Here is a 17760-nt window from a genome sequence, read left to right as displayed (position 1 = left end):
TTTATTTTCTATCCCGCCTTTATCATTTTTACAAATAACTCAAGGCGGCAAACATACCTAATACCCCTTCCTCCTCCTCTTTTTCCCACAACAGCCACCCTGTGAGGTGAGTTGGGCTGAGAGAGAGGGACTGGCCCAAGGTCACCCAGCCGGCTTTCATGCCTAAGGTGGGACTAGAGCTCAAATGTCTGGCTTGAAATCTCTTCCTAACCACAAACAACATGCTTCAAATGTTTCTGTGCCACATGGGGCAAATAACAGAGAGAACCCATTTCAATAAAGGATCCTACTGCAGACGAAGTTGAGAAATCATTTCCAATGTTTACAGACCCAAAGAAAGATTCACCTCTAAGTCCCTTTGCTCTTTGTAGTCACATCTCCTCCCACATGGTCTCCTGGAAGCATGGAACAACTGGGCTAAAGAGAAAGTGAGAGATCATCCAGTTTCCTCATAGTTTATTCTTTCCACCTCCGTGTGTGTATATAGAGGGCTAGTGAAGGAAATAGCTTTCTTATATCTACCTCTGTTTATATCATCATATGCAGTTCTAGTCACCAAGCCAATGTTAAAGTAACATAAGAGGAATTATGTGATTAATTAAAGGGAAAGAATGTCTTCTTCTGGGCAATGGATCATTGCCCTGTTTTATGATAATCTGTTATTGTTCTGCTATATAACAGTGGAGATTTGTATATATCAAGATACAGTAAATAATGAAATCAATCTCTATGGACCAAACTGAATCCAATGTCAATAAAATTTATAATTCTCTATTTTCAAAGGAATGTTCAACACTTATTGTCTTTTTAGAAACTATGTATCTTTTTCAGTCTGTGTTCACATTGATATTCCAACCATTAAGAAGAATTAAATGTAAGATAAGTGAGTGTATGAAAATAAAACAAGATGACCAATAAGAAATTTATCCCATCTTTTAAAGCTAATTCCAAAAGGAACAACTCAGAAATACCAAGTAAACTTACCTTTACTTTATGCTTATGTAAATTGCCTTTAAAACTTCAGAGAAAATGGAGAAGAGAATAGAAGAGAATAGAATAAACTTTTATTGTCATTTCACTATACAGTACACCAAAGTGTACATTAAAATGAAATTTCGTTGCAATTGGCTTGAGCAATAAAATAAGAATACCATAATTACTATACTATGTAATATATATTCTTTATCCATTCCACTTGTCTAATCTTGATCCCTAATAAATATCAGTCATACACACAGCATGTGTACCCATGGAGTGAGAAGGGATTATTAAGAGTTCAGGAGTCTAATAGCCCAGGGGACAAAACTATTACCTAATCTAGCTGTTCTACATCGAATGCAGCCGAATCCTGCTGAAGACGAAGTTGAGAAACCATTTCCAATGTTTACAACCCAGAAGAAAGATTCACCTCTAAGTGCATTTTTCTTTGCAGTCACAAAGAATGGTCTCCTGGAATAGGTTGTTGTAAAGTATTCTGAAATTTAAGTTCAGTAGCAAACAAAGCAATGCAAGCCTCTAATTGTTTGTCTGACATTTGGCAGGTTTCATATACTCAGAAGAATATCATGACATTTTATTGGGGTGTGCATTTATCATTTATTAAATCTTCATCTTTTCCCTGGGTTTCTTCCATCTTTCCTTTTATCCATTAAAAAAAGGCTAGGGAGAAAAGGTGGAGAAGTAGCATAAAAATTAACTGATTGCACTAGGAGTCCTTTCTGTCTGGAAGCATCCAGATGACTGTTTTAGAGCTTGCTACACCAGATTTCAACATTCTCAATAGTTACTGAAGGAGTTAGCAAGCACTTTCTCCCCTGAGGCAGAAAGGGCCAGGACATATACCTATGCTAATAGCCTAAGGATGTAGAATTTAAGGCTGCAGAACCCAAAAAATTTGGATGCAACCGGCAGAGGCTTTTCAAAAGTCATTATCAAATTGTCATTTTTAATGTGATAAAATGGGGAAATTGTTACATTTCAGAATGATTCTATTAATTGTATTTAAGTCAATTACAGTGACATGCAGATTGCATTGCACCAAATCTGGTTTTATTCTGGCCCCAATGGCTTTTTGCAGTTTGCTACTCTGAGGCCAAGTGCGGCCAGGAAAAAATTAAAAAAAGTTGTGCACCCCTATGAAAAGGGTGGTAGATGATGTGCAAACACAGGGGGGGTGGTGGTGGTGGTGGTGGTGGTAGTGTCTCCTAACTTGCCAGAACTTGCAGAGTAACTAACGTAATGCTTTTCAGGTGTTTTAGATTCCCTTGGTTAAGTGCTAACACTTCAAGGTAGTCCAGACAAGAAGCACATCCATGAGTACTAACTCAATCTTTATTGTAAGGTTACATTAACGAACCTTGCAAGACTGACAATATTTCTCCCCTCCCTTCCTTTTACTCTCCAGAAAACTAGGGAGGGTCCCTTCTGAAATGCATATTTAAGATCTGTATCATGTTATATCAGACTGTTTTAATTCAGGATTTTGTGCTTCTTGCAGTGACAGACTTTGGACTTTTATATCTAAATTCTGAACCATTGTTCTGCTTAGAATGGACTGATTTTTTTCTATTTTTATGGTGTGGGCAAAGTCCCTGCTTATGTTGTTCCACTGTGATTATTCAGTCATGTACTAGTAGAATTTTCCACTAAAAGAAATGTAAGAAGTAGAAAAAGTCATATGGAAGTTTGACAGATAAATGAATAAATAAAGAATTACACCTGGAGCAAGAGTAGCTAGAAATTACTTGTGAAGAATGAGAATGTTTGAACATTTTTGAAAGGAAAAAATACATTTGAGTCCCTTGCTTGTGTTTAAAGGTGCTCTAAGTCTGGAAAAAAAAAGGTTCATGGGAAATATTATGAGTTCTCCAGAACCATATAGCGGCCAGGAAAAGCTGTCGTAATGAAACAACATGCTAATTGGTGGAGGCTGCTCAAATCAAACTCATATAAAATATTTGAATCTTTAAAGATACTTAGTGGCTCAAATAACCTGATTTTAATAAAGGATATTCAGTGTTTAGCGAAGATCAGTAGATGGGAAATAGCAGTCTTCCTTGGCAATAGAAAGTAGAGCCTAAGAAAATCTGGAACTGTTCAGTGGCTGCAGCAGTACTTTTAAGACTATGCTAAAAAATAAGGAAAACTAAATAAAAAGTCGTAACTGTTGGTGCATAGGGTACTTCTCTATGATTAATGGCTAGCTGGAAAGGGTTGATGGCCTTGGATTTCACCTTAGTCCATTAACCCCAGCAGTTCATTAATCCATAGGAATTGCCCCGCACCAAGAACCTTATTGCTATTGCATGGAGCCAGAGATGCTTGACATATTATGTTATGTTTCTGGAGCAAGCCAGCTTCAGAATTGGGCTGATGGAATTTTATGCAGATGACATTCTAAGCTTTGCATTAACTGGTGCAATATTACAATCACCCTCTCACTCTTGACAAAAAAAAAAAAAGTTTAAATCCCACTTTATTCTGCATTGATTGGACTTCACCTCCATTAATACAGCTAATATATATATATATATATATATATATATATATATATATATATATATATATATATATATGTGTGTGTGTGTGTGTGTGTGTGTGTGTGTGTGTGTGTGTGTGTGTGTGTGTGTATGAGTTATGGCTCAGTAATGTAATTGCACAACCCTATGGAAAACAGAAATGGTAGTGTAAAGGCACTGGGGATGTACACAAGAATCTAAACAGACAAAAGGTAACTTCAGAGTTCCAGGACAGTTTTATCCAAATCCCTGTCGTGGAATAGGGACTCAATCAACCCCTGAGGAAATATCAGGGAAGCAAATAGCATGTGGTCAAACTACAATTCTTCACCATTTCCAAGGCAGCTGGGATTGCTCAAAGCCATAGTTTCACTCCATCAAGAAAGCCACTGAATCTCCCACTCCTGTTATCATCTTTCCAAAATTAGGAAAAGTTTTGCCTTTTAAGAAAGCCTTGGTTCTTATTCAGTAGTATCCATGGTAGGGATATGTGGCTCAGTCTATACCTGGTCTTTGTCACACTCTGCAAGAGACTTTATTTATCATTCCATTCCATCCCTCAGATGTGAAACTCTGTACAACACCTTCCTGAACTGTAAGCTTTTACCCCTTTAAAATATATATTTTAAAATTCAAATTCAAATTTGAATTCATTCATCCTGGATGATCTATCTATCTATCATCTATCTATCTATCTATCTATCTATCTATCTATCTATCTATCTATCTATCTATCTATCTATCTATCTATCTGTCATATTTTTGAGTGGAGAATGATAGCCACAAAGGAATTTGCTCAATACTTCCTAAGCATTCTGAGGCAAAGTCCCTCTTGTTTTAGGAAAATCTGTGGTAAAATTATTTCACTTTCCTAAGTACCCTGTTGCTTGGAGTTGAGAACAGTAGTATGCCACCAAAATCACTGAATTCTCAAATGTGTCCTAAATCTTTGCTGGTAGTCTCAGTTCCTGTGAACTTCAAGGACAGATCCACATAGTCTTCTTTGTAGCATGACAGAGATAATTTGCCACTGCCTTCTTCTGGAATGTGTTTGACTCCCCAGTCTAGCCTATAGTGTTGATATTCCCTGCTAGTTTACCATCTAAGTACTAGCCAAGCCTACTCCTGCCATGCGCATCTTCCCCAAATTTAATTTGGCTGATTAGTTTGCCAACACAGTGCAATGTATATTTACCCCAAAGTAAAACAACAACAGCAAGAACAAGCTCATTGTTGCACTTCATACCAGGTAACTGTGAATGAGACAGAAGCTGAAAACTGTAAACTTATGTCCCTGAATCCATGAGTTCTTCTCAATGCAATGGGATTTATTTCAAAATAAACTTGGATTGTGTTGTGTTGCATGTCACTAAATTGGGGGGACACACTGGATATTAGACATGTATTTTCCAATTCATCTATGCCATTATAAATTATTCATAACATCAAGTCTTTCATTTCAATGTCCATTTTCTGAAATGTATGTGGGATCATCTATGAAACCTGACTTAACAGTTTGGCCAGCTGATCACTGAAAGGCTGGTAGCCCTACCTTTGGCAAAGCTATATTAACCAAATGCAGATCAGAGATCTTTTGTGAGCAGTAAAATTAAGCAGTTCATTATTGTCTTATTTGCAGCTTTTTGCTTTTGTCTGGGAACAGAGCAAAGTGGAATAAAGGATAATTTCCTTTGTGGAAGAGTGTATGCTTTGGCAGTATTAGACAGTAATCATGTACTGTACATGTTTCATTCCTTTTCTGGCTTGTTGGATGCAGTTTTCCTGGTATCTGTGGATTATGGCCAAGAGGTAAAGCTTGTGCTTTGCATTTAAAAGGTCTCGGATTCAATTCCAACATCTCCAAGAAAGGCTGGGAAAAATCCTTTTTGAAGTCCAGGAGAACTGTTAATAAAATTTGCCAGTACTGGGATGGGTAGATAGATGGTTTAATAATTTAAGTTTAGCTTCATATGGTCCTAGTCTGAAAAACAGATAGGGATTTCCTTTAGATCAGTGTTTCTCAACCTTAGCAACTTTAAGATGTGTGGACTTCAACTCCCAGAATTCCCCTGCTGGCTGGGGACTTCCCCCAGTAGACTTCAACTCCCAGAATTCCCCTGCTGGCTGGGGAATTCTAGGAGTTGAAGTCCACACATCTTAAAGTTGCTAAGGTTGAGAAAGACTGCCTTAGACAGTATCACAGAAGATGTTTCAAAAGAGTTCTTGATTTGGATGTTCTCTGGAATATGACTACTCTTGGTATTCTGGTAAAGTCAAGTGCAGATTGAAGTAATGCATGAGGAAGCTGCTTCTGACATTTATTTATTTATAAAATTTGTATGCCACCCAACTCCCAATGACTCTAAATGATTCATAAACTTTAAACAGGCTCAGAATATGTTTAGGTAAAATCTGGGACTAGGATTTCTAAAGGATCACTTCCTTTCTTTTAAAGTTGTCCAATTCTTTGGTGTCCACTCTTTCAGAGATTAAATGGGAAATGACCAAGTAATGCACATACACAACTGCAACACCCAGAACTTAAATATCCAAATTATAGGTACAACCTCAAAGACAGAGTTGAGCTACTATATTTTCTTTTGAGGTTATCTGAGGTTGTGTTCTGACTATAGAACATTCTTCCAGAAATATGATTTTGGCACCATGTTCCCAACATCTCTGTGATGTCACTGAGATTTCATGAGAGAATGTGTGTGTGTGTGTGTGTGTGTGTGTGTGTGTAAGCAACCTCATTGATTTACTACTGCTTTTAATTGTATTTTGGTTTGTTGCTCCTAGTGATTTTATTGAATGTTTTATCTGGACAGAAAACAGAAAAGAAACTTTTAATTGAACAAATAAAGATAATATAAAATAAACAACTCTTCCATCCATTCCCAAGTTGAATCTCTTGCTGGGGGAAGGAATAAATAGTGACATAGAAAAATCTTTGTTGGAGTACCATTTACAAACTTAGAGAAAGTGGTTTTAGGCTAGAATGATAATACACTCACTATGATTAAAAATAAAAATCTGTCCCCAAGAATAAAAATATTATAAGCTGTAATGTGAAACTGACAATGCCACTTTCAAAGGGAGAATACTTCGGTTTCAAGTTTAAGACACAGACATGCACATACACAGCATAAACGGCAACACCCGGAACTTAAATGTCCAAATTATAGGTACAACCTCAAAGACAGAGTTGAGCTACTATATTTTCTTTTGGGGTTAGATATGCCTGTTCTCAGTCCAGTGTTTTTTTTCCCCCTGAACATACCTATTGTGTCTTCCATTTACTTGAAACATCTACTTTCTGAACAACACTTCTTTTGTATTATAGTAATTGCATTACTCCAGTACAATTAGAATTACAATGTAAACCTTCCAGTGAATTGTTGGTAAAGATTCCTATTGGTAGGAATATGTATAGCTGTCACGGCTGGCCTTTTGGCAAATGAAGAGGTAAAATTGGTCATCCTTGTCCCAAACTGCGTTCAGGGTTGGAATCACGCAAACTTCCGTTGATTCCTGAAGAGCCCATATTAGTACTTTTAAACACTTTTATCTCTGTTTCATTTATGATAACACACATAGCAAGAACATAGCAAGGGAGATTTTAGGGTTGTGTTTTCAGTATATAAGTAATCATGATAGAAAGAAGATTTTGACAGTCATGGAATTTCAGTTTAGGCATTTAAACAAACTTCTCTATTACTGATTTTCAGGCTTAGAGACTCAGGTAACTAACCACTCAAAATGACCTATAGAAATTATAAAATCAACTAACCATTAAACTATAAAAATGGTGGTTGTGGGGTTAAATAAGATGGCAACAAGCAGTATTTCTTTTTTTAAGCTGTATCTTGTTACCCTTGTTCATTAGCTCTTAGCTAGCTGAAAACCTGTATTTTCGCTTTCAAATCTCTCTTTCTCTCTCTCTGCATTTCGGTATCTAAATGTGCCTTACTCAAGTTTTTCAACCTGAATTTACATAGCAAAATGTTTTTACAAACAAGTCAGGAAAAACACTTCAATCAGGTACTTGGGATAATGGATTTTTGGTCTGATTATCCAACGTAATTAATGAGCTCTGAGCAGGAAGTGCTCATCATCACAAATGTGTAGAGTCCTATCCATTAGAAAGTCTGTGGCAGTTCTGTACTATGAATCAATAATAAGGTTGCCCTATCAGAATAAACCTGTATCATTTATGATCCACAATCATGATTTGCATCTCTTGGACTTTTCAAAATACAGAAGATACAGATGATTCAGAGCAATCTTAGTTAAAGGGCCCAAAGGATGTAAAATTACCTTCATCTTTCAATTCAGGCAGTGAACTCCTGGCAGGACCTCTATGTCTCTGATCCTATAGAAGTCTGAGACCACATGAATAGTTGAGCCTGTTCCTCTAAAGAAAGCAAAGCTGGCTGCATTGCATAAAATATCAGTAGGTATTCGAATACACCTTCCAGATTTGTAGATCAAGTTAGCATCTACACATCTGGAAAACAGCCAGATTAGGACAGTTACTTTAGAGTGCTGTTGAGAGAACATCCTTCTGTTGTCTTATAATAGGCATCAGACACCAACCTGGAGCTATCCATGGTTCTTTTTCCTGTGAGCCTCTTCTCCAGAGGGCATCTGTCGTGACTTTGACTGCTGTACTCTTATTTTTACTTAGATTTGACTGACCTCTTTTGACTGAGCTTTGATTATTAATTTTATCCTGCAGTTTTCATATAGCTATGTAACGGTGCATCAGTATAAACAAAGCCAGCTCAAAAATTAATATTTTATAGGTCTTGTGTTCTTGCTGAGGGTTCAGTGCAATGGAAACCTAGTGTCAGGAGGCTCATCAAACATCTGAAAGAACACAAAAAAACATCATTTATGACTGGTGGGCTATGTTCAGTTTTACATTAGCTTAATTCTTGGCTTGACTAGGTAGAAGACTCACAGACATGTCTTTGCTAGATTAGAATTTTTATTGCAGAAAATAATGAATCCACATACATTCCCACTGATTATCCTCTGCAGTGCAAAAATAACTTGAGCTTAAACTCTAGGTTGCTTCTTCTCATTGTTTGGGATGAACAGTTACTTGACACATTACTTGGTGACCTTGAAGTTAGGTGACTGTTTAGACAATGACCATCTCTAGTCTGGGAACTGCTGGTTCTTGTCTCACCAGCCTCAGTCTTTACAACTTTCTACAGAATACTTGATACGTCTGCAGGAAAACCTGTGTTGATGTGCTTAGGATAAAACCCCAGATAACTGCTACATTGAGACATATATGCTTTAATAATATTTTCTATGGAACACTATGCAGGCATTTGCTTTCCCCAAGATCTAAATGGAATGTCATAGCAACAGACATATTACATGGGCTTTTATTTATCACTTTGTAGCTGTTGGCCTTCTCTGATCCTATCTCTCCCTCTCAAAGGAAAATGTTGTGGAAACAGAAGAAGAAACTGAAGTTATTTGAGTACTGTTGATTAAGATTGCAATCTTGTTGACATTTTTTTGCATGTACAGCTCTGTATAAATTAGTCTAAGCTCATTTTAATGATATTTCCCCCCTGTAAAACTTACTGTGTTCTTTTGCAAAGGGCATTTTTATTTCATGATCCAAGTCAGCCATGATCCAGTTATGCTTTCAGCCTTTCATGATAAATGTTAAGGCTGGAGAAAACAGTCTTAACTGTGAAAATAATCCACTATTAATAAAGCTGACTCAATAATAGTTTTGTGAAATGGCTCCTCTTCTGATATTGTTTCTCCAATTTGCTGATCTTTCAGCACAGTTAACAGGAAATAAATTCCAATGAACTCAATGGTTTTGCTTCTGATTAGATTGAAGATAGGGCAGCAATTTTATTTTCTGTTTTCTTTTTGTCCTAATAAAATGGCATGGAACACCCCTTCAACCTTCTGGATTGCTTTTTTTGTCTGTTTTTGAATAAGACATCTTTGGATATTTGGAAATACAAAAAATGGATTGGATCTAGAGTTATTCTCCTCTGTTTGAAAGAGAATATTCAGATAGTCCTCACTTAACAACCACAATTGGGACTGGAATTTCAGTTGCTAAGTGAAGCAGTCATTAATCGAATCTGACCCAATTTCATGACCTTTTTGCAGTGGTTGTTAAGTGAATCACCATGGGTGTTAAGCGAACCATGTGATTGTTAAACAAATCACACAGTTCCCCATTGATTTTGCTTGCCAGAAGCCAACTGGGAAGGTTGAAAATGGTGATCATGTGACCATGGGATGCTGTGATGATCATAAACGTGAACCAGATGCCAAGTGCCCAAATTGTAGTCACATGACTATGGGGATGCTGTGACGGTTGTAAGTGTGAGGACTGGTCATAAGTCAGTTTTTTCAGCAGCATCATAAGTCTGACCCATCACTAAATGAATGGTTGTTAAGTGAGGACTACCTGTATGTTCCCCATATCTCTTGAACCTACCACACTTAGTGCCAGTGCACATAGTATTGGAGGCTGAGGATTTTGCAGAGGGGAAGGGCAAGTTAGCAAAATTACTGATCTACTAAATGGTGATTTTCCACTCTGAAAAGTATAATTTCTGTGGACATCCAACCTATGTCTACTGTCATGGAAATGGGCAGCAACTGATAAGCAGTGCTGTCTACTAGGTCTGTACACACTTTGTAAATTATTCGGAAGAAAGGCTTCAAGATCTCACACGAGTGCAGCAACTATCTGCTATTCACTAACTTTTTCAGGCTTCTTCATGAGCCTGAAAATAGAGGATGTTGTTTTAAAGAATCCATGCATTAAATATAAGGAGACTTATAAGTCTTATTTAATTGATTAGTGTGTTGCCATGGATTTAAGGAACATCAGGATCAAACTATATCAGTTCCCTGAGCTGCTTCCCAAAAAGTGTGACTGGAGTCAAAATAGCCACTAGAGCTAATCAGAATGCTTCTAAAAGAACTTCATAGATTGATTTTCATGCTTCAAGGAGACTGCACAATTTCTTGCACAAACCAAGTAACATCTTTTGATTTAATGTTATTTTTCCCACCAAGTGATCTGGTTTCTGAGCACAAGATGTTTTCTGTACATGAAAAGGCACCTTTGGGAGCAACTTTTACTGTTAAGATTTGTTATTTTTCGCTTTCCTTGGGGGAAAGTCCCCAATCTATCAAATTTAACTCCTGTTTTTTTCTACTCCACAATGGTGAAGGTAAGCTTGTAAAACCAGCACTGAGATCTTGTCGCTGAGCTATAGGATATAGGAGAATGTTTACAAGAATAAGATATCATGGCTGCATAGAATGGATTGGTTACAGCTGCATTTAAACTGATCTTGTTTATAGAAGCTGATTTGTCAGGATGAGAATCACTGCTGGCTGTCTGCAAAAACAGAGCTTTAATCGAGAGAAAGTAAGAAATTAGTCTATTGGAAGCAGAAATGAACAGAACTTGACTTCCATCTAGAACATAAAAATAATAATAAAGCTCATCTATACAGGGTGTTATTGGCAGATAAGAAATTTAACATGAATATTGGAAAAAGCATTGGAAAGAGGAGCTTATAAAATCATTGAAAGCCAATCATAATATGCACTATTTTCTCATTTCCCCCTATATGGCCTCTGTTGACATCTTTGGGCAAAATGACTTTACACAGATATGCCTATGTAATATTAGAACAGAGAAAATAAAAATTGCTACTCAGAAGCACACAGACATATATATTTATATTTATCCTTATTTTCCTGTAAGCGGCCACGTTTGCTACAACATCTTGTTATTAACTGCAGAGCAGATAAAGGAGCCAGAAGCCACATGTTTTGCTGTTTTTTTTAAAAACTTAACAACAGTGACCCTATTGTTATTTTCTATAATTAAAACACTTTTACAAAATAAAAAAGATGGGTGAAACCCAGGGTTTAGTTTGGAAAGTATCCACCTGCTTAGAAAAAAGTCAAAGTTTAACTGGATCTGGTGGGGAGTGATAATGGGGAGCATGATAATTAGTTGGACTTTGGTCGATATATGGGACTGGCTTTATCCTTTGAAATACCCTTGCCATTTTGGGAATGGGCAAGACTTCCCATGGCAATCACCAGTTGGAGTACCCATACCATGCTCTCACATGCTTCTATATCCATCACTCTATTCCCTTTGGGGTAAGCAATGTTATGCAAAGTGTGGAAAAGGAGTAAGAGGTAGTAAGTCCTAGAAATTAAAGGCATGAAGTAAGATTAAGACAAGGCAATAAGCTATGTCTTGGTTACACCAATACCATTCATTATACCTCCCCATGCCTTTCTATCCTTGAACACCATCCCTCCAGCCACCTATTCAGGCATTAACTTCTGTTCTTTAAACTTCTCCTTTCTCACTTTTTGAGGAGCACTTCAGTTCCATCCTGTCATGATTTCTCAGTCTTCCCTTTCCTCTCAACCCATTCAATTTTCTTTCATGTATATCCTCATTCATTCCCTCTGTGTGATTAAATCACTTCAACATAATTCTTTTGAACTGATTGTTCATTTTTGTATTCAACCCACATTCATTTATTATGCATCCACCTACCTCTTCTTGTTTATTACACAAACTTTGTAAGGAACCTATTCCTATTGCATTCAGCTTCCCTTGATGCTTCTCCTGACATACCCAACTCTCACCTCTGTATAACAAAATGAACAGAAGCACACTCTGATACACAGCCAGTTTTGCTTCTTTTGTCAAAGTGTCATGCTTTCAGAATTCCAGATATGCCCACTGACCCCAAAAGATTGCCTGCCAATCCCTCAGATTCAGTGAATCAATGGGGTGTGGTAAGATTTCACCCAGTGGTCATCAACCCATGGCTCATCCCTTTATCTACTGTATGTAGCCAGCAGTCACACATTTGGTGTCAGGAGAAAAGAAGCATTTTACCTTAGTCAACCCTATACTGTTAGGGGAGTCAGGGTGAGTGGATGTGCCACTCAGGAAATAATCTCATTTGCTTCTTAAAACATTTATTAGATATACTTCATGAATAAACCTTAGGAATTACCAGGGAACACCAATATTTTTTTATGTAGACTTTATGTATGATGGGGAAGAAAGCTGTAGTGATGGCATTAGGTCACATCCCAAAATTCCTTACACTGTCCTAAAGTATGTCGTATCAGCATAAACTTTTTCCATTTATAGACTGAAATATGCTTAATTCTCTGTTGTACTCTGGTTGTTGAGTTTAATTCAAGTTTAATAAGGCAAATAGGGCAGAACTGTATGGTCTCATCTCACTGATGACAGGATAATGCCCCTGTTTGTGCAGAAACAGCAAAAGGAAATTCAGAGATCAGAGTGCTTATTAGAAATTTCCTTGGAGAGAAGCTTTGAAGATATCCAGTGACTGCTGTAATTCCTAGCCTACTTTTGGAGCTAATAGGATATTAGGCTGGGAAGAAGGCAGTGGCAAGGCACTTCTGTAATGCTACATGGACGTGTCACCAGAGTCAAGTTTGGCTTCAGGGCATCTCTACCTTTATACTGGATCTGGATGAATCCAGAATAATGAGTTGAGTCCGGCTGCTTTGGGCCAAATTTGTGGCAGTACAAGACAAAGAAGGATTCCTACAAGGAGAGCCAGGAGGCTTTGTAAATGATTTGATATTCTATGGAGCACTGCATCTGCAGAAATTGCTGTTTTATTTTATTTTATTTTTTCTCTCTCTCTTTCCCAGAACAATGCCAGGATGGGGAGAAGGGGCAGAGAGGAAGGGGACTGGAGTCAAGTGACTGCAGAGATGAAAAGGAAGGTTGCTATTCTGGGTTTCCAACAACTGCCTGCCCCTAAACCAGTCCTTTGCTTCATCTCCCCAATCCTTGTTCCTTCTTCTTTTGGTCCCCGTGCTTGTCTCATTGATTGTCCTCTATTTCAGCCTTCCCAGTGAAAAAAAGCTCCCTTTCAGTCTCCTTTTCTCCCTTCCCCCCCTCCTTGAGTGTGGAGTCTGGATGGAGGAAATACGTGGTGAAGCGCACCAGAGCGGACAATAGAGCCCACTGCTTTTTATGGGTGAACATAAATACAATCTGTCATACTGACAGGCCCTTGAAAAGCCCAAATGCACTCTAGTCAAGCAACAGTCTAAAAGCAATTAAGCAAAGAAGGCTAGCAGATGCAGCCTTCTATTCACAACCAGCACATAAAATTGTTGCCATCAAGCCTCAAGGCTCCTGAGCAGTTCAGCACTCCCTCTTTTAACATTCCTTGTTTGATTACCTCGCTGTCCAGTTTAATCTACAGAGCCACCATGCTGGCTATCTGTTGCACTTTGTCTGGCTTGCGCTATGCAGTGCCAGATGCTGCTAGGTGGGCTGATAACTAAGATTGTACAGACAGCAGGTGACACTCCTGCCTTTGTTATCTCTACCTTGACTACATGTGCTTCAATAGGCGCAGGAGGAACAGGGAAAATGCTCAAAACCTGGTGGTTTGCATATGGACCTTTTGGTATCCCTAAAAAATCAGTAGCTAGGACTGAGTGCTTAATAGTATGTGGGGCTGCAGTTATGATGCCGAAGGGATGAACTTTCTCTTTTTGAGTGCACTTTTTTCCCAGTAGGGATAAAATGATGAAACTTGTGAATTCCATTAAGGACCTCTGCATCATGTGTACAGCTCTTCTCTTGAAGTAAGCTTTCCAACAAATCAAGTGAGGTTAGGACCACAATCATAGTGCCCCTATACTTGTGCAGAGTGCCCTTCCTTTAAGAAAGACATTCTTCCTTACCTTTCCATACCTTTTTGACACTGTAAGCATCTTTTAAATTTGGTCTTACGAAAGCTATGTAGCACAAAGTTTGCAGCCTGGGCTGAAATGACACACAGGGATTCCATTGGTACACTATGCTTCAGAGGCACTCTATATTTCCATTCAACATTCAGCACAGGTAAACAACCTCAGGCCCTCCATATATTTTGAACTACAATCCTCAGCATCCTTCATCATAAAACATGCTAGAATATATGTTTAATCAACATCTGGAGACATACAACTTCCTTACTCCCAATAGCGTGTAGATGTGCTTCATCTATACGCTCTAACCAGCCTAGAACTCCTTCTCCATATAGAACAAATGCATAAGGAAGGGAGAAATATATGTACATTTGACATTACACCTTTATGCTCAGTGTCTCCCCCTTTTGGTGGGAGATGGGTGGTAATAGAAATGTGAATAATAAATAAATAAATAAATAAATAAGTGTGCTTAGTGTAAATGTCCATATAAGGCACACCATGTAACTGGATATCCAGTTCATTACATCAAGTACATTTGAGTGTTCAACTTCCCGGTATTAAAGAAAACATGTGGATACCGACCCAGTGTAGATTGGCAACATCTCCTCCAGCATCTAGAATTCAGTATAGTAGGAATGGGAAAAGCAGATTCCAGAACTCTGTCACTAGTCCTTCAACTTTCCACCCCATTCCCCACCCTCCATATGTACACTCTCACTACGGACCAGGCCACACTTGCTGTCACTGCCTCTCACTCAGGTAGTCACCCAAGTCCAGGCATGGTGTGCAACATCTCTCCCTGCTGCAGTACAAGATGTAAAAAGACAGATGGAAACAAGCTGTCACATGTTAGGCACATGTGTCACAGGAGATCTGCTTTATATTGAGAAAGACCAATAGTCTATCTAGTCTTGTATTATTGATACCAACTTGCAGCAGTTCTCTGGAATTTGGGCAGGAATTTTTCCAACCCTACCTGGAAATTGCAAAAAATTTGAACCTGGATCCTTCTCCCTACAAAGATCTCTCCTTGATCAGCAGTCCTAAAACATGACTTGGATATATCCTCTTCCCCAATTTTGATAACTTTCAAGAGGGTAAGATCCCAGCATGGCTTGTAAGATTCTAAGTGACTTGCATTCCTCCCATTAGGTCAATCATTTTCCTTAGGAAACAAATTTATACGCTGAAAGTTTTTTTTTTTTTAATAAGAAAGCAGTGTAACTCCATCATATCTTTTTTTGTTTTGTTTTTAGATTACTAACTGGAATATGTTGGCCACACTCTGAAATGCGAAGGAGTGAGATTGACCCAAAAGCTGTTTTTAGTTGACCTCAGACCTGCACAAGGAAAGTAATCCAGTTCTATTCTTTTTCATTTCCTACTGAACAGAAAAGCTCATAAGCTATGGAGCTTCCCAGCAGAAATAAGAAAGCAGTTACATTGAAACTTTACTTCACTTAAACAACAATCTAACAGTTTACCTGCTTGTAGTTCTACTAACAAAGGATAAAAACTCCTTCCTAAGCTGTTTGCAGGTTAACTGTGATACCACAAGAAATACTGGGCCAGATCATCTGAGCTTTGAAAAGCTGAGTCCAATTATCTCTATTTGTTGTGGAACCTATCACAGATAAATATGTCATTCCTTTTCTAATATGGAAAACATTAAAACAAAAACAAAAACATGGATGTGCTTTAGCCCTAGCCACTAAATGCAAAGATGGTACTTAACCTTGATGATCCACCAGAGGAAGACAGCTTTGTACTAGCAGAAGCATCACTTGAAGACACACTTGACTGGCTCACATGGAACAAACTAAAACTAAAACTTCAGATTGTGAAGTTTTTAAAATTAATTCTGATTCATACACAAGTCTGCTTGGAAGCATATTACAGGAGTTAAGTTTTAACTTTTTTCAAGCCTACCCTAACTTGACATTCTCCAGATGTATTTCCAGAAATTTCTGCCAATGTGAAAACAAATATGGGAGCTTCAATTCCTATGTGAGGATGCAATTCAGATGCTGCCTGCCACAAGGTGACAGTCAAACTGATATTAGTCAGAATTAAGGAAAGCACTCCAAACTTTGTTAATTTATGGCACTTCCATGAATTATTTAACTAGCTAAATAAATGTCTCCCAACGCTTAGAGAAGGACTGATATATATATATATATATATATATATATATATATATATATATAGTACATTGATTGATTGATTATGTGTCATTAAGTTGGTGTCAACTTTTAGGAACCACATAGATAGATTTTCTCCAGGAGGATCTGTCCCCAACCTGCCCCTTCAGGTCTTCCAATGGTATACCCATAGCTGGGGTAATTGGGTCCATCCTCTCTGCTGCTTGTTGTCCTCCTCTTCTCTTTCCTTCCACCTTTCTCAGAATTATAGACATCTCCAGAGAGCAAAGTCTTCACCTAATGTGTTCAGAACATGATAATGTGAGCCTTCAGTGAGAACTCTGGGTTGATTTGTTTGATGATCCATTTGTTTGTTTTCTTGGCTATCCATGGTATTCTCATGAGACTTATCTAACACCAAAGTTCAAAAGCATCAATACTCTTTCTATCCTGCTTCTTCAAAGTCCAACTTTCACTTCATAGATTGTGGAAAAAAGGGAAAACCATTGCCTGCATGGTTCAGATTGCTGTAAGTATAGACACATCATGGTATCTGAATACCTTCATTGATACCCTGTGAAGTGCAGTATATTTCTTGACTGCTGGATCCTTTACTGTTGATAGTTGATCCTAAAAAGGTGGAAGCTATCAACAAAAATAATAATGATCTTATGTTTTGTAGTCCAAATATTTACTGTTTTTCTAAGGCCTTCTGATAATAATTTTGTTACATCATGATTCAGTCTAGTGTAAATTTGCAAGAGGAATATTGTTGTTCCAATTTATCGCCCTTCTGACTCTTATTTTTAAGGAATGGGAAACGTTATTCTCTATTTCATCCATAAGGACATTATGGCCCATATCAACCTGGATGGCCCACAGTGAACTCTTTCGCATGGGAGGATGTTAGGGTGTAAGGGGGAGATTCCTTATAATTTGCTGTCACCTTCATCCAATTCTAATGTTCAGTATCTAATTTTATAATTTTATGTGCTGTGTTCACACTTTAGCTAAGTTTAATTATACCTGAGTTCCATTACATTCAGTGGGAGAGTAGTAAAGCCAGGTCTAATTCTTCCATCTGAAAGCAGTGAGAGTATAACATCATCCCAGCAGATTAGCAAAATAAGTACAAAGTATATTTATAGATTGATTTTATGAATCTGGAAGAAATGAAAGTGACCAGCTGCAGTATTTAAATAGACAATTCATTCTTCTTTACTGGCTAAAAAGAGTTTGGCACAGCAAACAGGATATCTTACTGGATCACACTTAGCATGCAGAAACACTGTACTGTTCTCTGTGAG

Source organism: Candoia aspera, chromosome 1 (genome assembly GCF_035149785.1).
Source record: "Candoia aspera isolate rCanAsp1 chromosome 1, rCanAsp1.hap2, whole genome shotgun sequence".
Lineage (NCBI taxonomy): Eukaryota > Metazoa > Chordata > Lepidosauria > Squamata > Boidae > Candoia > Candoia aspera.
The sequence above is the reverse complement of the archived record's forward strand: the minus strand, read 5'-3'. Positions refer to the sequence as shown.